Source organism: Lissotriton vulgaris, chromosome 1_1 (genome assembly GCF_964263255.1).
Source record: "Lissotriton vulgaris chromosome 1_1, aLisVul1.2, whole genome shotgun sequence".
NCBI classification, from domain to species: Eukaryota; Metazoa; Chordata; class Amphibia; order Caudata; family Salamandridae; genus Lissotriton; species Lissotriton vulgaris.
In genome coordinates, this window is record NC_141685.1 from 6546329 (window position 1) to 6570019 (window position 23691).

Consider the following 23691-nt stretch of genomic DNA (forward strand, 5'->3'; position numbering starts at 1 on the left):
TCTGTTTCCCCCGAGCCCTTTTTTAACATTAAATCAATTGCTGTGGGTTTGTTCCCTTTTGGGAGGGCACACTCCTTTGTTGCCACTCGTGTTTGCTTAGGGGTCTCTCTCTTGTGAGTTTTACTCACAGCCGAACGTGTGTTGGGATGATTGGACATTTTTCCTTTTGGGTCTCCAACTTAGTCCCTCTTGTAACCACAGAAATAGGTTTAGTTATCCTGAATTAATTGGTAGTCCCACAATTGATAGGTAACAAGACCAGCTTAGTTCACTAGCACCCCTATTCTTACAGCCCTTAAATTAGTCTAGTTATTTTATAAAGGGCTTCGACAGGAGTTAATCAGTCCAGAAACTCAATGTGCAATACCTGGGTCAATTGTTGGAAGTCCAATGGGGCCAAGGGGGGTGGCCCGTCCCGTCCCTCATCGTTCCCGGACGGCCACAGACGGCCCGCCCTCTGCCCGGGCTCCGCCCGGCGTCGCCCGCGCGCGTCCCACGACATGGGAGGAAGGGCTCGCTGAAGTACGCCTCCCGGCGGAAGCGGAAGCCCAGCTGACAGGCGGTGTCCCCGCAAAGCAGGGGACGCTGGGGTTTGTAGTTTCTCCTCCTGCCCTGCCCCTCCCGGCGGACGCGAGTGGTCAGCGGCAGCGGGGGCTAGCAGGGATGAGCTGTGGCCAAGAAATGCCGGGATGGCAAGGTGTTGGCCCCAAACGCAGGTAACAGTATTCAAAGCTGCTGCTCCACACCTCCATAAAGCTGCTGCCAACCGGAAGCGTAGCCAATTGGAGTCCAGCCTCTGCCGCTGCTCGTCTCTGCGCGGGAACCAGGCGAGGGACCCCGGGGCTGCTCACTGGGAGAGAGGGACCAACCACAACGCACGTCCTCCCCGGGCAGCAGCTGGGAGCTCTGTGCGTCGTTCACACGAACCAAGTTACGAGCTTCACTCCTTCCACTGCCTGGAGCTCTTGAATCCCCGGGGGAGGGAGGGGGCAGCCGGGGAGGTCTTTGGGGAAAGCCCTCGCGCACTGTGAGAAGTTGGAAGTGAGACCATCCCCAACCATAAGGGAGAAGGTTCATTACATTAGAACAACACACTCTTCCTGGCATTAATATAGCCTCATAGCCCGCCGTAGCGGGCTATAACGGCTATTAAAGGCCCGCTGAACCGTTAAAGGCCCAAGCCGAAGGCGAGGGACTTTAACGAAACAGCGGGACTTTAATAGCCGTATAGCCCTGTTACGAAGGGGCAGCATGTTCATAAAAATTAAACAAAGGGTTCTCGAAGCTCGAGGGATATAAATCCCCTCGAACTTCGAGAAGCCTTTGTAGAACATTGGAATGTTGCTCTGCGGGCCTTTACAGGCCCGTGGAAGCAGGGAGCACTCCATTGTCTGCAATGGAGCTCCCAACATTCCAATGTTCTAATATCCCTGAGACCCCATCAGTTATGGAGATCAATATGGTTAAAGGAGGAGACTATTTTTACCAAGTCTATCATTAATAACCACTAATGCTGCTATGACCCTACTTTTTGCAGTAAGGGAACCTGAGATGTGTTTTGATACTGCAACATTTATTTTAGGTTCAATTAAATCCATCAGATAATTAAGACCGACTTCACAATGAATGAGTTTGGAGTAGGCTGAGCCCGGGAGACATAGAAGCTTTTTTTAAAAAGGATTCTCTTCCATTTTTAAATCACAGCAGGGTTGGTATCCCCAAAGCCCAGTCCCATAAAGTGCAACCGATGTGCATCTTGCTTTATACATATTAACCATGTCTTTAATGCGACGATCCCCCAAGTTAGAGCAAATTTAAAAACACCATATGTGCTTTTACTCATTTTGGCCCGGACATGAGACAATTCGTGGTTCCATTTCCCATCTGAAGAAAAGGAAATACCAAGTAGCAAAAATTATCCACGTTTTGCACTTTGTTGCCTTCAATAACAAAGTTTCAAACTGTTATATTTCGGGCTGCATACCATTGTAAAAGTCTTAGCCTTGTTATTAATCAGCTTCCTCTTATTGATAAAAGGCGCAAACTAATTGTTTAACCTCTGGAGGCCTACCGACGTTCTAGATGAGAGCACAGCGTCGTCCGCATAAAGTAGGACTGGAACTTCCTTTCCTTCCACTAGTGGGGAATCTGCCTGTATCAATTTAAGCGCTGCGTACACTTCATTAAAAAATAAAGTAAAAAGCAGCGGGGCTAGAATGCAGCCTTGGCGGATACCACGTTTTACGTTAAAATTGGGGGATACATTCACCCTTCTGGCCGTACCATACTTTAGTCGATAATTTTTCGTACAGACTAGCTAAAAAGTAAACAATGGGTTTCGGGGCGCCAAGTTTACGTAAGACTGGACATAGAATTACATGATCCACTAAATCAAAAGCACGGCTCAAATCACCAAAACATAAAAAGAGCCGACCCTGTTTGGCTCGTGTGTATTTTCCAACTAAGAGCTCCAGGTTAATACTCTGTTCTAACGTGCCTAACCCCTTTCTAAAACCATATTGTGCCTGGGCCAAAATACCATTTTCCATAACCCACTCCTCCAATCTTGACAATAAAACCCTGCTCATAATTTTGACAGAGGAGTTGAGTAAGGAAATGGGCCGATAGTTTTTGGCTTCAGATTTATCACCCTTTTTATAAAAAGGAATAATGACAGATTCCCCCCAAGAGGATGGGCAACCCTCAGTTACATAACAACAAAGAGAGAGACAGGGAGAGTTATAGGACACTCTTATTCCCCGGTTCAATCTGATAAACAAAAAAAGAGTGTTCTTTGGTTTTTAAAAAGACCACAAACAAAGCGAGAAAAACTAGCCTCACTTAGGTTATTTAAGAAAGCCCTCACTCACTAACCTGGTGGTGACATGCTTCATCACTCGGCCCACTAAAGAGGCAGAGTGCCCCTTTAGTGTGCTTCAATGCCTGATTTACTGCGGAGCGGTTTTTATGTGAGTTCAGGCATGCAGTGAGAATAAAGTAAAGTTAAATGGTGGTGAGGGTTTAAAAAAAAATTTCTTCAGTGTATCCAAAAATTATTGATTAATTCATCACTAGGACATAAGTAAAAATATTGGTGTAGGAAATTAGTCCACAATTAACTGTGTGGTTATTTCCAAAATTATCTACTGTCAGTCAACATGTTTCTGCCTTGAAACGGTGTAATTGTACCAGGCATTCGTCAGGACTATAGAAGTGTACTAAACCCCGGCGGTATGGGCGCGCTAAGGCCCACCCTGACCTAGGGACGTGAATAGTGAAAGTGACAAAAAAGTGCAAGAAGGAGGAGAAGATATCTCCTCCTAAATACTCCTGGTTTAGGAGGCTTCCCAAATTTGGTTTCTGCACCTGTGGAAAGAAAATGACATAAACATACACAAAGGACAGGACAGACGATTAGTGGTTGGTCCTATTCACATAGGTAAATCCATGGTGCTCCATTTAGTTTGGATGGACAGAGGTGGCGCTTTAACAGTATGTTTAACACCAACCTCTGTCCCTGGGTAACAAAACACTAGTTGTAAGGGAGTGTCGTGGCTACCAGTGAACTAGTAAGATACAATGAGATTAAAAAGGAAGCATGTGTTCCTCATCAGGATCAATTGACCAAAGGTCTAGAATCCTGTGCTCAAAAGTGATTTAAAATTAATTGTCTTTAAAATGTCTCACTTGTTAGGTGTGTTCAGAGTACACCATGGGTCTCGGGAGGGGGGTGGTAGCGTAATTGGCACACCCTTCACATGGGAAGAAGAAGACATAACCGAGTCAGAGAAAGGCAGAATGTTACTTATCTGAGCGAAGTTGTCACCGGGTTCAGATGGACCCCAGGCTGGTGGTTTACTTACGCCCTCGAAGCCAGGCACCCTCAGTATACCTGCTGCACCCTCGACCAAACCCTGAAGATACAGAGCAAAACCAGCAATGCTGTTTAAAACACCAAGCTAGTAACGCGACTCGTTTCCGGGGGCGTGGCCACGTGGTGACTGGGCGGGTCTCGGCGTGTAGAGCCAATAGGAGCGGGAGGTGGTTCGTGACGCATGCAGGCACATGGGGTCTGTTCCAAAGAGAGGCCGGAACAGAACGTCAAGTAGGACGTTTGACGGCGTTGCTAGGACAACAGCGGTCATGTGCTCTGGATTGCTTCAAACTAAAACTTTGACCTGCGAACATCAGGAGTCAACTTTAAATTCAAAGTGCGTGAACTTTATTAGGATGGACGTATGGGTGCACTGCACACGGTTTTCTAAGTGTGGATTTGGTGCTAGAGGTGTTATCTAGGGTTAATAAACTAGTCAAAGAGCGGAGTCACACGAGAGTGTTACAGGGAGACCTTAGCGCCCGGGATTACGACTAGGCTAGGATAGCAACAGCCCGATACCTGCAGAAAGAAGTCTTCAGGGTGCTCTCGGAACTGAGAAAAAATAAGGAGCAGAGGCCCGATTTTACACAGGAGGATTGTCAAAGATTCCAGGATTTTTTCATTAACAAAATCGAAGATCTCCAGCTAGAAATCTCTTGCTCCTCCGTCTTAGAATGCCCGCTGCAAGTTACGCCTCTTAGTCATAAAATTGATACCCCCCTGAATACCTTCCCCTTGATTATAAAGGAGATGCTAGCTAGCCTAGTAGCAAGGTTAAAATCAGGCTCCCATGTGGATCCATGCCCCCCAAGAATTTTCAAGCTAGCTATGCCAGGGATGGAAAATTATGTTCTCAACCTTCTAAACAAATCCTTGGAAACTGGCCAAGTTCCGGCTATGCTCAAGGAGGCCAGGCTGATTCCACTGCTTAAGAAGCCTGGGGCGGATACTAAAATTTTAAAGAATTTTAGACCCATCTCCCAATTACCCTTTTTAGCAAAGGTCCTGGAACAGCATGTGCTGATATACCTCTCAAAGCACCTGGAGACCAATGATCTGCTAGAGCAAAATTAGGCTGGTTTCCGGGCTCATCACAGTACGGAGCTGGTGATGGTGTACATACTGGACGAACTGAGGTGTAGAGCTGATAAGAAGATCCCTGGGGCCTGGTGCTCCTTGATCTCTCCGCGGCTTTTGACATGGTATGTCATCGTCAATTGCTGTCGCGTGTGAGAGACATGGGCATCGGGGGGCCTGCTCTAGGTTGGCTCACCTCCTTCCTGCAAGATAGATCGCAGAAGGTGCAGCTGTCCGACCTAGTATCAACATCAGCGGCCATCACCTGTGGAGTGCCGCAAGGTTCGGCTCTCTCACCGCTCCTTTTTAACATCTATCTGCAGCCTCTGATTTCAGCCCTCAAACAGATGGAATGTCAGATTTTCAACCATGCTGACGACACGCAGATCGTCATCCAAATAGAGGATTCACCAGGAGCACAAACCAGGCTACATAACATCTTACAGTTCACGGTAAACTGGATGTCCGCCAACTCCTTGAAGATTAACACGGATAAAACCGAGGTGCTGCCTATAACCATCCAGGCCAGCCCTTGGAATGACGGGTTTTGGCCCAAAGAGTTTGGCAGGACACCGGAACCAGCAACCATGGTGAAAAGCCTGGGAATCCATATTGACAGCAATCTGTCTATGAAGAAACAGGTGTCTGTGGTGGTAGGCACATGTGTTGGTCTTCTGAGACAGCTTCGTAAGATTTCTCACCTGCTGTCATTTTCTACGCTTAGAAGTGCTGTGTCAGCTATGATCCTGGGCCATTTGGACTACGGCAATGCGCTGTATATAGGGTTGCCTCAGTGACAACTCAGACAGTAATGAATGATGCAGTGAGGCTGATTTTTAAGAAGCCTAGGAAAACACATGCTTCACCTCTCCTGCGTCAGTTACACTGGCTCCCTGTTAGACAGAGAGCACTGTTCAAAGGATTGTGTATCACACATAAGGCACTCTATGGTAATACACCCAGGTACATTAAAACCAGACTATCCGGCTACATCCCTGCTAGGGTGCTGCGGTCCTCTGAAGCCACGTTTTTGGTTAATCCACGTTTCCGCCTGTCCACTCTGGGCGGGCGGGCATTCTCCACTCTGCTTCCTGCAGCATGGAATAAACTACCAACCAATCTCCGTAAGTAGTCAAATTTGCTGCCCTTCCACCGAATACTAAAAACCATACTCTTTCGGGAAGCGTGGGGTGTGTTGTAAGTTTTTTATCTGTTTTCGGTAGTGCCGGTTTCTTTTTGTACAAGCGCTTACAGACCCTGGGGTGATAATGCGCTATATAAATGGAAATACAATAAATACATTTTAAAAAATTGGAAATATAGAGACCACATGAAATGAGGGCGGGGGTGTGGGTTTCTGTCATTTGGACGGTGAATCTGGATGCATTTAGTTGTGAAGTTAACTACAGAGGGCCTACTGTTCTGATGTCAGGCATGGAGGAGTTATACTAATACAGAGTTCCAGGGTATTTCGTGGTTTAATCCAGTGTGGTGAGTCCCTAGTCTATACACCCACCTCTGCTCTTTCTCAAACAGGCGGTTGGTAATGTTATTACCAGTAACCAACTGTTCTATCACCATCCACCGCATGTCGTTGGTGGTGTGATTATTCTCAAGGAAATGCCTGCTCAATTTCGTGGTCGCCTTTTTGCACCTGATGTTACTCCTATGCTCACAAATTCTCTGCTTGACCTTCCTGGTAGTTATACCCACATAGCGAAGGTCGCTTGGGCAGGTGATGAGATATATTAGATTGGACGAGTTACAGTTAGTTTGTCCCCTTTGCGTCCATGTTTTCCCATCCTCCAATGTTACTGCAGCATTAAAAACCCTTGTTAGTATCAGCCCCCACAATTCTGGTATGGATTTACGTACATCGATAGGGACACCATCTGCACCTGGTGCTTTCCCCTCTTTGCTGCTTCCAATGCCTATCATGACCTCATCAAGAGTGATATCAAGCAGGATAATGGGCCGTTTATGTAGATTTGTTGTATCCTTTATGGGTAAATGGCTTGGGTTAAAATTGCTAGTATAGTGATCCACCCATTCCTCACAGCTCACATGAATTAAAAGCTCTGGGGCGGATTCATTTTTAAGAAGTCTAGAGTTCATTGTATCCCAAAATAGTTTACTGTTGGATGTTTCTGCCGCTAATGCAAGGTTATCCCACGCCTCCTGTTGGAGCGACAACTTCCTACATTTTAGATTGGAATTATATTCTACTCTTAGATCAAGAACTAATGCATTATCCCTTGGTTTTTGTCGAAAGTGCTTTTTTCAGCCGATTAAAAGAAACAGTACATGAATGGTTGAACCAACCCCTGGCCTATGTTTTTTTCCTAATGGCAGCACAGTAAATAATTTAGAAATAGATTCAATAATTGCAAAGAAATTGGTCAGGACCTTAATTGGTTTGGTCTCAACCAATAGGCTATCTTCAGTTTCGTTACCACAGGCCTGTATAATATTTTTTGTTAATTTACAAGAGTTGGTGCCATTCCGTTTAATTCTAGTACCGTTTGGGTAGTACGGAGTAATATTATTAATGACCCTACATAATTCAACAGTCTTGTACCCCCATATATGCAGTCTCATAATAATACAATTGTGGTCACTCATCGACGAATCGACAATCCTCGGGGTTGATTATAGTTTCACATTATTGGCAGAAACAATTACATGATCAATAATACTATGTGCTGACCTTCCTGTGAAGGTTGGGATCTCCTGCCCGCTCCCATCCTTTGCACTCTGCAAAACGTCTAAATCAAATTCTGCTAGAACCACAATTAGGGTGATATAGGGAGTATGTGGGAAATGTAAGTAGTCATTACCTTCATCATTTTGAAACCCACAAACTTTTGACATAGACTGAGGGCAGGTATAAACATTAAAATCACCAAGCCAAACAATATTCAAATTAATAGTATCACAATAGCCAATTTGCAGCGGTCATTTTTTGCTTGCTCGCGTTCCTCAACGTCCAGTTGGCGACCGCAAGCAAGCAAAATGACATCCCTGCGAGATTTTTTCCTCGTTCACAATCGGCAACATCAAGTTGCCGATCGCGAGCGTGGAAAATAAACCTCCCGGCGAGATTCTCAATGCGGGGAGGTCAGGTTTCTTATTACGAGTGGTCGCATATGCTCGCGACTGTTCGCAATGAGAAACTACTAGTCTGCCTTGACAAAGCTGCCGCTCGAGTAAAAATCTACTCGTGTGGCAGAAAACTACAGCTCGCACCATGCAAGATGCCGTTTTCAAAGATTGCACGGGTGATCTCCGAGCCCCTCTAGACATCACAATATGTAAGTGGATCTATAACGATACAGACTTGGTGGTTGAGGATATCCAAAATGATTGTACCTAGGAATACGAGGGCATATAAGCACATAGGTTGATTAGGGAACTTCTACGATGTTTTCTTAAATTAAGTGGGACAAGTCAAGTGATAGATAGAGACAATTGGATATGTCTTGGATAATACCTCTGGACATCTCTGTGATAATATAATACCACATATTTATGGTGACACATATCATTTGATCCTGTTACAGAAATAAGGATTATAATCGTTGCTGCATACACTCATACCGAGTGTCATTGGTCAAGGGCCCGGCTGGGTCGGAACTATCACCAGCTAAGCGGTGAGCCTGTGTTTTAAAATTGGGCAGACAGTCTTACCTTGGTGATTTCTTGCCTTATTTTCACTGTAAGGACTATTAGTGATGAGATTTCTTCGTTTTTTTCTTTTCTGTTTTAACCTAATATGCAGACCTTTTGACGTTTACACGGCCATCTAGGTATGTTTTCGAACGGCACATGTTTTCACTGCTTTTCACCGACTAGCATGAAGGATGAATGAGCCGCACACGGATAGTACACCTCCGCTGCGGCGTAAAATATTTTGTATTGCTTGTCGCCTCGGGTACATTATTCAGGTACTTTCACCCAGCCATCACAACTCACCACATCCTTGCACGTCCATAAAGAATATCGGTATTGGGCACCTCTTTTTCGACACGGATGAATTGTGGTGGCACTAATAAGAGATTTTGAGGTGAATCACTGTATATTCACTGCAGTAGGAAGCGAATAATGTATGTAAAGACCACATACCATGGTCATGTATGTTAATTACATTTATACAAGACACATGCTAGATGCTACCTATTTGTTTGTTTCAGCCCTGAGGAATCGCGAATGCGATGAAACACGTGTCGGCTGGCTGTATACTGCATTAAAGACACCAAGATTCACTCGTCTGCTTGAGTTCTGTTGTTAAACTTCTGTCAATTGATGTTTAATTCGATGTGATAGTGTTACTTAACAATTTATATACCTATTTAGAGTGCATCGGCAATCCGTGTATTTAGACTGCAGTAGTTTTTCTACTCAACTGAGTAGTTTAGGTTTGTCCACTCGCCGATTAGCACCTAGGATACTCACTGATTTGAAATTGGTATGCGTATGAACTGGCAGTGCACCCACCAATAACTGATCAAAAAACCTCCTGTTTCCCTATAAACGGCATCTTGCACAGTGTGAACAGGGTGCTACGCGGTTCGCATAGTGCTACGCATAGCTCGCGTAGTGCGAAGTGCACTTTGCGTAGCTACGTGTAGTGCTACTTCGCGAACTACACCCAGCCCTACTTGAGATGCATGAGTAGCTGCTCTTTACAAACCCATGATTGATTGACTGCACAGCTGCCCGTCTCAAGATCCATATGGATCCCCTGCATTTCCAGCAGTGCTTTCAAGACCAAAAAGTCTTAGCCTTGTTAGTTGTTAAAATATTGTCGAGCTGTAGAGCAGCACCTTTCGTATTCTGACATCCTCCCGATCTGAAAATATTGAAAAACACGACTCCCTCCTCCTGAATACATTTCTAACCTTTGTTCTTCTCTTCTCCCCTCTAAGGTACAGTGTTTCCGGGTCATATTTTGGGAGCCATTCCTGCTACAGAAAATAGTTTCAAGGAGGCTGTTCTGCCGCCCTTTGAGGACGCCTTAGGTTCCTTGACGTCTGTCGCTGAAACCTTGCAGAAGAACACTAACCTGGCGCAAGTCATTGAAAATGTTCGCCCACTCCTGGAGTCGACCCACAAAAGTCTGTCCAAGGTGGTGGAGGCCTGCACGGCACAAATGTCATCACTGAGCGCAAACATTCAAGAGCGCTATGACAAGATAGACCGCCTGAAAAAAGAAGAGCATTCGATGGAATTTAGGAAAGACGTTTATGAAGAGCTACTCACTGGAAGTCAAAGCCAGAAGTCCCTTGCCAGCAAACTACAAACAGCAAAGAATGATCTCAAGAATGCAGCTGATGCTATAGAAAGAGCGACGAAAAAATGGTACGATGCAGTGGCAGAAAGGAAGAGGGGCAAAAGCATGCCATTTGTTCCTTTTGCTGGAGCAATAGGAGGTATATAATGCTTTTGGTTCATATTGAATGTCATAAAGAAATTAGACACCCACAATCATATCACTTAGTCTCAGACAAAACCCAGACAAACACAAAGGGCCAAAATGTCAAGGATTTTGTGCAGCGCAGGGCAGCAACATATGTTGCGTCAACTGGCGAGAGCTGAAATGTGCCCCAGCTACAAAGGATTGGTGCAGTAATGCCCTCTCACTGTGCTGGCACACTCTCTGCAACCATGAATCAAGGCAGGTACCCTTGCACCCTAGGACTAGGGTAGGTGAGCTGTGGGCAGGATAGTTTTGTGCAGAAAGGATTTCCTTCCTGCACAAAAACTGTGTTTTAATGCATCTTCCTCTATTCATGAGTGCTGCGGAATGCAGCCCACATGCAGAGCGGAAGAAAGGAGGAAACATAACAACAATGTTCTCATTATGCCTGCCTCAGGGAGGGGTGAACCCTTGCATAGAAGTCTTGAAAGATGTACATTTGCTTCAGAATCCATGGGTGGATGTACAGGAATGCCCATGCACCATGCATTGAAGACATTTGATGCATTACTTTTGGTCACATGTCAACACAACTTGTCATTTGTGTTAGTTTTTAAATGTCATCCTGGATTTTAATCCGGGTTTGTGTTTGAAAAGTAACACAAACTAATGTGAAATCTGTGCACATCTGGCCCTGGTTTCTAACACACACACGTTCACATAGACAGGTACATCACTCTGGAAGACATATTCACAACACCTCAGTAACCTCCTACTTTATCTAATTTTCCCACCAACAGTGGAGCAAGACTGGGGGTCGCCATCTACTTCTAACAGCAGAAGGCTGGGGCTGGATTCAAAGGGGGCAGGTCCTTTGAAGTTCCCTCTTCCACAGAGGCAGATCCTGCAGGGGGGAGGTGTGACGGCCTCTGCTCAAAGCAGCCATTGCCTCTGGATCTGGAGAGCTCTGGCTGTCTTCCCTGGGGTCTAGACGCATGTCTGGTGATGGCAGGCTGGCAAAAACTAGACATGGACACCCCAGTGTTTGGCAGGCTTTCAAGGATTTGATAGTTTTTTCCCGTATAATAACAGGGAGCGGGCAGAATCGGCAGAGTTTGATTCCACAGAATTCCATTCCAATTCTGTGAGATTCTGTGGAGTTCGGACGGGGCAGAGTGGCACTATTTTCTTAAAGCAAAATACACCCTTACATCCAGCCAGGGCTGAAAGAGGGAGCAGTCCCTCTATGTTTAAAAAGCATTGCAGATTAAACTTCGACCTTTAACACAGAGAGACTGCTCCTTCTGCCTTGCCAGTTTAGAAACCAACAACTGCAGATTATTTCAGACCGCGGTGCGGCGGCATTTATCAGTAATTCTGCATACTAGGAGTAACTCAGAATTACCCAAAGATCCTCACAGAGCTAATAATATCAGCTAGCATGTTATCCTAGGAGTAAAACATGAAGGGTCAGATGTAGGTGGCCAAATACCGAGCGATAACTCAGACATTCGCAGAATTTCTGCGTTGCCGACCGGTATTTGGCTGAGTGCAATGTAGGTGAGTTTAAACCTACTTGCAAAATAAGGAAGCGCAAAATTGCGATTCCTTATTTTGCTCTTGCATTTAAGGAATCAGAATTTGCAATTCCTTGAATGCAATGTAAGCAGCACAAAAAACTGCACTTCAGCCTTAAGTAATCGCTAACTACCACCAACTTCAAGTTAGTGTTAATTACTAGCAATTTCCTTTAAAAAATAACTTTTTTGCTTTTTTAAAAGTGCAATGTGGCACACATCCATGCCCTTAAGGCATGAATGTGTGCCACATGTGCACACATGCACATGTCAGGGGTGCAACAGGGTCTCCTTTTGACACCCTGGCACCCTTGAAATAGCTCATGTTATTTGAAATTCTTTAATACCGAATCGCAAATAGTGAATATCTTACCATTCATTCCTATGGGCCTCCTAGCCCATTGGAATGCATACGTAGGTATTCCTTATTAATAAATCTCAATTAGTGATTCATTATTAAGGAATTTTAAGGAACCGCTAATATTTTAGCGATTCCTACCTATGTTCAATTTTGCGAGTCTTTAATAGAGAATTGGTCAAATTCGCTATTAAGGACTCGCAAATTTGAATTTACCTACATCTGGCCCGAAAACTTTTTAAAAAGCTTCCTCATATCCAAATGTTAAACAACTGCAATGATATGCTTTGCCCTCTGAAAAGTTTATGGTTTGAGTAATATCTTATTCACACACGTCAGTGTTACAGTGTACCGATAAACATGTAGTCTTTTTTCCCATTCTGTTAGGTATTTACATAATCCAAAAAGCAAAGGAAGCTCAGAAAATTGCAGAAAAGGAACTACAAGAAGCTAGATCGTTAAGAATACAACTCACGTATGATGTGGCCTATTTAGAATCTCAGATTCTATCCACTGAGAAAGATATCCGTTCCATAGAAGAGAACCTTCTGGCTAACAGGGCACAAGTTCAAGCCATCCAACCAGATCTAAACTCGGAAAGGGCACTGCATACAACTTGGCTCAACTTCAAGATCTACTTGAGTAAATCCACCAGTTTGCTGAGCACTGTAGCTGCCAAGACCAGTCCGGGAAGCATGTCCACGGGGCTCAGTGAACTACTTGATGAACTGCTTGAAGTCTTGAATGAAATTGCAGGGGCTTTTCAACCCCTGGTTAAAGGTAGTTCAGATCACGCATCTCTGATTTCTGGTAAATTACAAACCGTCATACAAAAGCTGGAAGAGGCTAACCGTGGGTTGAAGAAAGCTGCAGCCCACAGCACATTGACAACACCAACCCTGCTTCATCCCACAGCACATCGCTGACACCAACCCTGCTTCATCCCACAGCACATTGCTAACACCAACCCTGCTTTATCCCACAGCACATCACCAACACCAACCTCGCTTCATCCCACAGCACATCGACAACACCAACCCCGTTTCATCCCACAGCACTTCGACAACACCAACCCTGCTTCACCCCACAGCACATCGCAGACACCAACCCTGCTTCACCCCACAGCACATCACCAACACTAACCCTGCTTCATCCCATAGCACATCGACAACACCAACCCTGCTTCATCCCACAGCACATTGACAACACCAACCCTGCTTCATCCAACAGCACATCGCCAACACCAACCCGCCTCATCCCACAGCACATCGACAACACCAACCCCGCTTCATCCAACAGCACATCGCCAACACCAACCCGCCTCATCCCACAGCACATCGACAACACCAACCCCGCTTCATCCAACAGCACATCAGCAACGCCAACCCTGCTTCATCCAACAGCACATTGCCAACACCAACCCACCTGCTTTATCCCACATCACATCACCAACACCAACCCTGCTTCATCTCACAGCACATCGACAACACCACCCTGCTTCATCCCACAGCGCATCAACAACACCAACTCTGTTTCATCCCACAGCACATTGACAACACCAACCCCACTTCATCCCACAGCACTTCGACAACACCAACCCCGCTTCATCCCACAGCACATCGACAACACCAACCCCGCTACATCCCACAGCACATCGCTATCACCAACCCTGCTTCATCCCACAGCACATCACCAACACCAACCCCGCTTCATCCCACAGCACATCGACAACACCACCCTGCTTCATCCCACAGCACATCGACAACACCAACCCTGCTTCATCCAACAGCACATCGCCAACACCAACCCGCCTCATCCCACAGCACATCGACAACACCAACCCCGCTTCATCTCACAGCACATCGACAACACCACCCTGCTTCATCCCACAGCGCATCAACAACACCAACTCTGTTTCATCCCACAGCACATTGACAACACCAACCCCACTTCATCCCACAGCACTTCGACAACACCAACCCCGTTTCATCCCACAGCACATCGACAACACCAACCCCGCTTCATCCCACAGCACATCGACAACACCAACCCCGCTACATCCCACAGCACATCGCTATCACCAACCCTGCTTCATCCCACAGCACATCACCAACACCAACCCCGCTTCATCCCACAGCACATCGACAACACCAACCCTGCTTCATCCAACAGCACATCGCCAACACCAACCCGCCTCATCCCACAGCACATCACCAACACCAACCCTGCTTCATCTCACAGCACATCGACAACACCACCCTGCTTCATCCCACAGCACATCAACAACACCAACTCTGTTTCATCCCACAGCACATTGACAACACCAACCCCAATTCATCCCACAGCACTTCGACAACACCAACCCCGTTTCATCCCACAGCACATCGACAACACCAACCCCGCTTCATCCCACAGCACATCGACAACACCAACCCCGCTACATCCCACAGCACATCGCTATCACCAACCCTGCTTCATCCCACAGCACATCACCAACACCAACCCCGCTTCATTCCACAGCACATCGACAACACCACCCTGCTTCATCCCACAGCACATCGACAACACCAACCCTGCTTCATCCAACAGCACATCGCCAACACCAACCCGCCTCATCCCACAGCACATCGACAACACCAACCCCGCTTCATCCAACAGCACATCAGCAACGCCAACCCTGCTTCATCCAACAGCACATTGCCAACACCAACCCACCTGCTTTATCCCACATCACATCACCAACACCAACCCTGCTTCATCTCACAGCACATCGACAACACCACCCTGCTTCATCCCACAGCGCATCAACAACACCAACTCTGTTTCATCCCACAGCACATTGACAACACCAACCCCACTTCATCCCACAGCACTTCGACAACACCAACCCCGCTTCATCCCACAGCACATCGACAACACCAACCCCGCTTCATCCCACAGCACACCAACAACACCAACCCCGCTTCATCCCACAGCACATCAACAATACCAACACCCACAGGAACGCCCCTGGCAGGCCTCACCCCAGTGCGAGGCAACGCAGAGACTTGTGCTGCGCTGCCTAACACCATATCTAGAATGCCATGAAAAGCCGTAAAGGGTGGATTTACATGACCTTGTAGCTGTGGCACTGCAATGTGTGCAACTGAAGAGTCATTAAAAGTGACGTTCTGGCAGTGCAGGGACCTTGTAAAAGAAACCTATAATGTCTTACCCTCACCCTTCATCAGAGCTCTCTCAGGGAACTCCCTCTCACCCGTACTCTCCAATGCCAAGGCCTCCCTCACTCAAGGTATCTTCTCAGAAGCTCTCAAGACAGGCCGGGTCCTCCCACTCCTTCAGAATCCCACACCGGCCCCTGATGACATCACCGGCCATCAGCCCATCACTCACAAACCCTCCATCCGGATTCATCTGCAGGCTCATGGGATCTGGCTGATACTACAGCTGTTGCCGGACATTATGCAATCAATCCCAAAAACAGACTTTAAGGAGCCCTAACAGGTGGAGGCGTTGACTCCGTCCTTATGTTCAAAGTCTGGAGTACATATTTTGATTTGGCGAAAGTTATGGGTTTCTACAAAAAATGTGCCCTACAAACAGCTGTGATGATGTTGTTTATTTAGCCAGTTGTCCGCGCTTTAACTCTCAAGGACACACACTTGACATTGTCTTAGATAACAAGATCATTTGCAGTGTCTGCTTTTCTCTGCAGCAGCACAGAGGAGGAGTGTGGTTATTACCTTGGCGCTTCAGACTTCAGTGTTGTGTTTGAGACTCAGGGCTTCACCAATCCACATGGACTTCTTTTTCAGGCGTGAAAGTGCAACTGTTACCTGGCCTTATATGATCATGGTGAATGAGCTTTGGAAGTCTTACTGGGAGCAGGGCATAGGCTCCACCCACATCATGGTTCTCATCACTTGCAGATTTGAATGGGCCAACTATGTGTGCTTGCACTAAAATGATACTTGTATTCCAAAATGTACACGCACTACAACTGTCTATGAATAAATGTTATGATAAAGGCACAAGGAACTAGATCTGGCACATTTATTGTGAAAAGCATGTGTTGAGGTCGCTAGACATCTAAGGTTTGAATGTCATTGTGTCTTTTAAAGCCTACACTTAGGGATACTGTGCGCTTGGAGCCAGAAGCGAGAGCCCCACAGGGCTCGCCCCCCGCCTCACCGGGTAAGTGAAAAAACGATAAGAGTAGTGGTATTTCACCGGCGGCCCGAGGGCCTCCCACTTATCCTACACCTCTCATGTCTCTTCACAGTGCCAGACTAGAGTCAAGCTCAATCGAGACTTCTTTCCCCGCTGATTCTGACAAGCCCGTTCCCTTGGCTGTGGTTTTGCTAAATAGTAGGTAGGGACAGTGGGAATCTCGTTCATCCATTCAGCCGTACTTTGCAAACTACTGCACAGAAACGGTATTGCTTCAGGCGGATGCACAGGAACGCCAATCCTTCACGTGGATGCATAGGAATGACAATGCCTCACGTGAATGGACAGGAACGCCAATGCTTCATGTGGATGCACAGGAACAGCAATACTTCACATGGATGCACAGGAACGGTATTGCTTCAGGTGGATGCACAGGAACGCCAATGCTTCACGTGGATGCACTGGAATGCCAATGCTTCAGGTGGATGCACAGGAACGCCAATGCTTCACGTGGATGCACAGGAATGCCAATACTTCACATGGATGCCCAGGAACGCCAATACTTCACGTGGATTCACAGGAATGCCAATGCTTCACGTGGATGCACAGGAACACCAATGCTTCACATGGATGCCAAGGAACACCAATGCTTCACGTGGATTCATCGGAATGCCAATGCTTCACGTGGATGCACAGGAACACCAATACTTCACAAGGATGCCCAGGAACACCAATGCTTCACGTGGATTCACGGGAATGCCAATGCTTCACGTGGATGCACAGGAACACCAATGCTTCACATGGATGCACAGGAAGACTCGTGCTTCATGTGGATGCGAAGGAACACCAATACTTCACGTGGATGCACACGAACGCAAATTCTTCACCTGGATGCCCACGAACGCCAATGCTTCAAGTGTATGCACAGGAATGCTCATGCTTCACGAGGATGCACAGGAACGCGAATGCTTCACGTGGATGCACAGGAATACTCGTGCTTCATGTGGATGCACAGGAACACCAATGCTTCATGTGGATGCACAGGAATGCCAATGCTTCACGTGAATGCACAGGAACACCAATGCTTCATGTGGATGCACAGGAATTCCAATGCTTCACGAGGATACACAGGAACGCCAATGCTTCACATGGCTGCACAGGAATACTCATGCTTCATGTGTATGCACAGGAACAACAATGCTTCACATGGATGCACAGTAACCGTATTGCTTCAGGTGGATGCACAGGAACGCCAATGCTTCACGTGGATGCACAGGAATGCCAATGCTTCAGGTGGATGTACAGAAATGCCAATGCTTCACCTGGATGCACAGGAACACCAATGCTTCAAGTGGATGCACAGGAATGCCAATGCTTCACATGGATGCACAGGAATGCCAATGCTTCAGGTGGATGTACAGGAATGCCAATGCTTCACGTGGATGCACAGGAACCCCAATGCTTCACATGGATGCACAGGAATACTCGTGCTTCACGTGGATGCACAGGAACACCAATACTTCATGTGGAAGCACAAGAACGCCAATACTTCAGCTGGATGCCCAGGAACGCCAATGCTTTACGTGTATGCACAGGAATGCTAATGCTTCACGAGGATGCACAGGAACGCCAATGCTTCACGTGGATGCACAGGAATACTCGTGCTTCAAGTGGATGCACAGGAACGCCAATGCTTCACGTCGATGCACAGGAATGCCAATGCTTCACGTGGATGCACAGGAACACCAATGCTTCACGTGGATGCACAGGAATGCCAATACTTCACATGGATGCCCAGGAACACCAATGCTTCACGTGGATGCACAGGAATGCCAATGCTTCACGTGGATGCACAGGAACGCCAATGCTTGACATGGATGCACTTGAATACTCATGCTTCATGTGGATGCACAGGAACAACAATGCATCACATGGATGCACAGGAACGGTATTGCTTCAGGTGGATGCACAGGAACGCCAATGCTTCACGTGGATGCACAGGAATGCCAATGCTTCAGGTGGATGCACAGGAATGCCAATGCTTCCCGTGGATGCACAGGAACACCAATGCTTAACGTGGATGCACAGGAATGCCAATGCTTCACATGGATGCACAGGAACGTCAATGCTTCAGGTGAATGCACAGGAATACTCATAATTCACGTGGAGGCACAGGAACGCCAATGCTTCACGTGATGCACAGGAATACTCATGCTTCACATGAATGCACAGGAACTTCAATGCTTCACATGGATGCACAGGAATGCTCATGCTTCACGTGAATGCACAGGAATGCCAGTGCTTCGCATAGATGCACAGGAATGCCAATGCTTCATGTGGATGCACAGGAACGCCAATGCTTAACGTGGATGCACAGGAACACCAATGTTTTACGTGGATGCACAGGAACGCCAATGCTTCATGTGGATGCACAGGAACGCCAATGCTTGACGTGGATGTACAGGAATACTGATGCTTCACGTGGATGCACAGGAATACTCATGCTTTATGTGGATGTACAGGAATACTCATGCTTCACGTGGATTCACAGCAACCCCAATGCTTCATGTGGATACACAGGAACACCAATGCTTCACGTGGATGCAAAGGAACGCCAATGCTTCACGTGGATGCAAAGGAACACCAATGCTTCACGTGGATGCACAGGAACACCGATGCTTCACATGGATACACAGGAATACTCACGCTTCACGTGGATGCACAGGAACGCCAATGCTTCACATGAATGCACAGGAACACCAATACTTCACGTACCAATACTTATTCTTGTTAATCTTATTTAACCCTTTACCTTGTTGATGAAAGGACAAGGCTTAGGTCATCTTGGCACTGGGTTCAATCCTGGGCCGCGGCTAGACATCCTGCAAATCTGGACAAGCCACTCAACCTTCCCCTGGATGTACAGTTCGTTCTTTTGCAAAGTGTTCCAACGCCCTCAGGTCACGTCTGCACAGTATGAAACTGTGAGAAACATACACTACAATGATTCCAACTTGAAAGACATCCACTCACCTTGACAGGGAGCAGGAAAGGCTTGTAATCCTGAGCCTAGAAGACTGAAGGAACTTAGACCTTTTCAAACACTAACTTGTATTTGTCCAAAGAATCTGAGGTGATCAGTTTGATGCCCTGCACATGGCCACTGCCCTCAAATAAACCCATGGACATCTACCTTAATTAAAGATCCAATGCATCCAAATCAAAGGTGGCACCTGTGCTCCTCTTGTTATGATATTTACGCCTCTTGTTGATGGTGTTTCATCACAGAATCTCTGCACTCAATGTGACTCGCACTTTTCTGTCTTATGGAGCCACAGGAATGCTAATTATTCACGTGGATGCACAGGAACGCCAATGCTTAAGGTGGATGCACAGGAACGCCAATGCTTTACGTGGTTGCACAGGAATGCTTATGCTTCACATTGATACACAGGAACGCCTATGCTACGTGTAGATGCACTGGAATGCCAATCTTTCACGTGGATGCAGAACGCCAATGCTTGACATGGATGCACATGAATACTCATGCTTCATGTGGATGCACAGGAACAACAATGCATCACATGGATGCACAGGAAAGGTATTGCTTCAGGTGGATGCACAGGAACGCCAATGCTTCACGTGGATGCACAGGAATGCCAATGCTTCAGGTGGATGCACAGGAATGCCAATGCTTCCCGTGGATGCACAGGAACACCAATGCTTAACGTGGATGCACAGGAATGCCAATGCTTCACATGGATGCACAGGAACGTCAATGCTTCAGGTGAATGCACAGGAATACTCATAATTCACGTGGAGGCACAGGAACGCCAATGCTTCACGTGATGCACAGGAATACTCATGCTTCACATGAATGCACAGGAACTTCAATGCTTCACATGGATGCACAGGAATGCTCATGCTTCACGTGAATGCACAGGAATGCCAGTGCTTCGCATAGATGCACAGGAATGCCAATGCTTCATGTGGATGCACAGGAACGCCAATGCTTAACGTGGATGCACAGGAACACCAATGTTTTACGTGAATGCACAGGAACGCCAATGCTTCATGTGGATGCACAGGAACGCCAATGCTTGACGTGGATGTACAGGAATACTGATGCTTCACGTGGATGCACAGGAATACTCATGCTTTATGTGGATGTACAGGAATACTCATGCTTCACGTGGATTCACAGCAACCCCAATGCTTCATGTGGATACACAGGAACACCAATGCTTCACGTGGATGCAAAGGAACGCCAATGCTTCACGTGGATGCAAAGGAACACCAATGCTTCACGTGGATGCACAGGAACACCGATGCTTCACATGGATACACAGGAATACTCACGCTTCACGTGGATGCACAGGAACGCCAATGCTTCACATGAATGCACAGGAACACCAATACTTCACGTACCAATACTTATTCTTGTTAATCTTATTTAACCCTTTACCTTGTTGATGAAAGGACAAGGCTTAGGTCATCTTGGCACTGGGTTCAATCCTGGGCCGCGGCTAGACATCCTGCAAATCTGGACAAGCCACTCAACCTTCCCCTGGATGTACAGTTCGTTCTTTTGCTAAGTGTTCCAACGCCCTCAGGTCACGTCTGCACAGTATGAAACTGTGAGAAACATACACTACAATGATTCAAACCTGAAAGACGTCCACTCACCTTGACAGGGAGCAGGAAAGGCTTGTAATCCTGAGCCTAAAAGACTGAAGGAACTTAGACTTTTTCAAACACTAACTTGTATTTATCCAATGCATTAGAATCTGAGGTGATCAGTTTGATGCCCTGCACATGGCCACTGCCCTCAAATAAACCCATGGACATCTACCTTAATTAAAGATCCAATACATCCAAATCAAAGGTGGCACCTGTGCTCCTCTTGGTATGATACTTACGCCTCTGGTTGATGGTGTTTCATCACAGAATCTCTGCACTCAATGTGACTCGCATTTTTCTGTCTTATGGAGCCACAGGAATGCTAATTATTCACGTGGATGCACAGGAACGCCAATGCTTAAGGTGGATGCACAGGAACGCCAATGCTTTACGTGGTTGCACAGGAATGCTTATGCTTCACATTGATACACAGGAACGCCTATGCTACGTGTAGATGCACTGGAATGCCAATCTTTCACGTGGATGCAGAAGGCCAATGCTTCATGTGGATACACAGGAATACTCATGCTTCACGAGGATGCACAGGAACGCCCATGCTTCACATGGATGCACAGGAATGCCAATACTTCACGTGGATGCACAGGAACGCCAGTGCTTCATGTGGATACAGAATACTCATGCTTCACGTGGATGCACAGGAATGCCAATGCTCCATGTGGATGCACAGAAATACTCATGCTTCACTTGGATGCACAGGAATGGCAATTCTTCACATTGAGCCACAGGATCATGTAATATCTGCCTCTTCTTGATGATGATTCATCACAGAATCTCTGCACTCAATGTGACTCGCACGTTTCTGTCTTCTGAGTGACTCTTTAGTAACTAATGATTCTTTCATAACCAGTTTCAGAGTTCTGCAAATAAAAATAGCATATTAACCCACAGTGAGCCGTGACTCATAAGGCATAGTTTACATGGGTCAGACTCCGGGCAGCTCCTACTCAGCCCTTTATCACCCTCAGGTCGATGCACTGCATTCCATTTAACAGGAGCAACATGAAAGTCACACTGCACAGTGCAGATATTACTTCGGTTGTATAAAAACTTACTGCTATGCTTCTCTGCAACTCGCAAGAGGACCTATAAGTACTCCTTGGAACTCAAACAGCTTTGAAAATATCAAGATTCCATGAGCTTTTTATTGATGAGAATAAAATAAAAGCAGAATTGCAAAGGTTCCATTCCTTGCACAGAACTTCCCTTTAACCTGAAATAATCTTCACTGCACCACCAGTTGAACACATACATTTGGAGAAATGTCTCAAATAGTTCCTAAGAAGAATCTAGGTCCATGTAATTATGCAAAGAGAAGTATTCTCAGGGTCAAGGGACTGCTTCCAGAGAAAGACAAAAACAACCCTGAGGCAAAGAATCACATTTATAAATATTAGTCATGCTTTACAAAAATGACAAAGGGCAAAGTTCTAACTCCAGAACCAATCACTGACATTGACAGAATCGAAGAAGCAATTTATAAAAGAAAATGGGAGAAGATATTTAATAAAATACCTTTCATATTGCACTTGCTGCAACTTTTGCCAGTGGTAAACTGGACAATTCCTCTCTGGTGGCTCTGAAGGCTGAGATGGCTGCCAGGTGCTACACATGTCAAAGGCCAGATGCAAAGAATCGTCTGACTGCATCAGGGTAAACTCCCCTGACACTGAACAATGTGCTCTGAATAAATAATAATTTCCAACTCACTCCAAACCTGTCCCAGCAACAATACAACAACCCTGATTATTGGAGGGTAATGGAAGGTTTGAAAAAGGAAGAGTTGAAGGTTTAGGAAAATACATAATGCTATATAGAGAATCTGGAATGAGACAAAGATAATTATACATGTAAAATATGAATAGATATGAATTATAGATGGAATAAAGTAACATCTGCTGAACACGATAAGGCTATTACAGTTCATAAAACTAAAAGTCTAGTTTTATTGTTTAAAGTGCACCTTCCTTGAGCTCCATGACCTGATTTTAAACTTGGCTGCAGACAATATAACATCAGCTGTAATGAGAAAAATATTTATTTACACTGGAATTGATGTTTCCCACGCAGGATAAGGACACTCAAACTGCGCATCTTAAGCAATGACAGCTATGTGCATGCGTGTGCGTGTTTGCAGCTATGTGGATGCGTGTGAGTGTTTGCAGCTATGTGCATGTGTGTGCATGTTTACAACTATGTGCATGTGTGTGCATGTTTGCAGCTATGTGCATGCGTGTGAGTGTTTGCAGCTATGTGCATGCGTGTGCATGTTTGCAGCTATGTGCATGCATGTGCATGTTTGCAGCTATGTGCATGCGTGTGCATGTTTGCAGCTATGTGCAAGTGTGTGCGTGTTTACAGCTATGTGCATGTGTGTTGGTGTTTACAGCTATGTGCATGTGTGTGGTTGTTGTGTTACTCTCTGTTATAACTTAATTGTTGCCATTCCTTTTCCTTATCTATGTCTTCCCTACAGCTCAGCCAGGATGAGTGCTGGAGTGCCTGGCGATGAATGGAA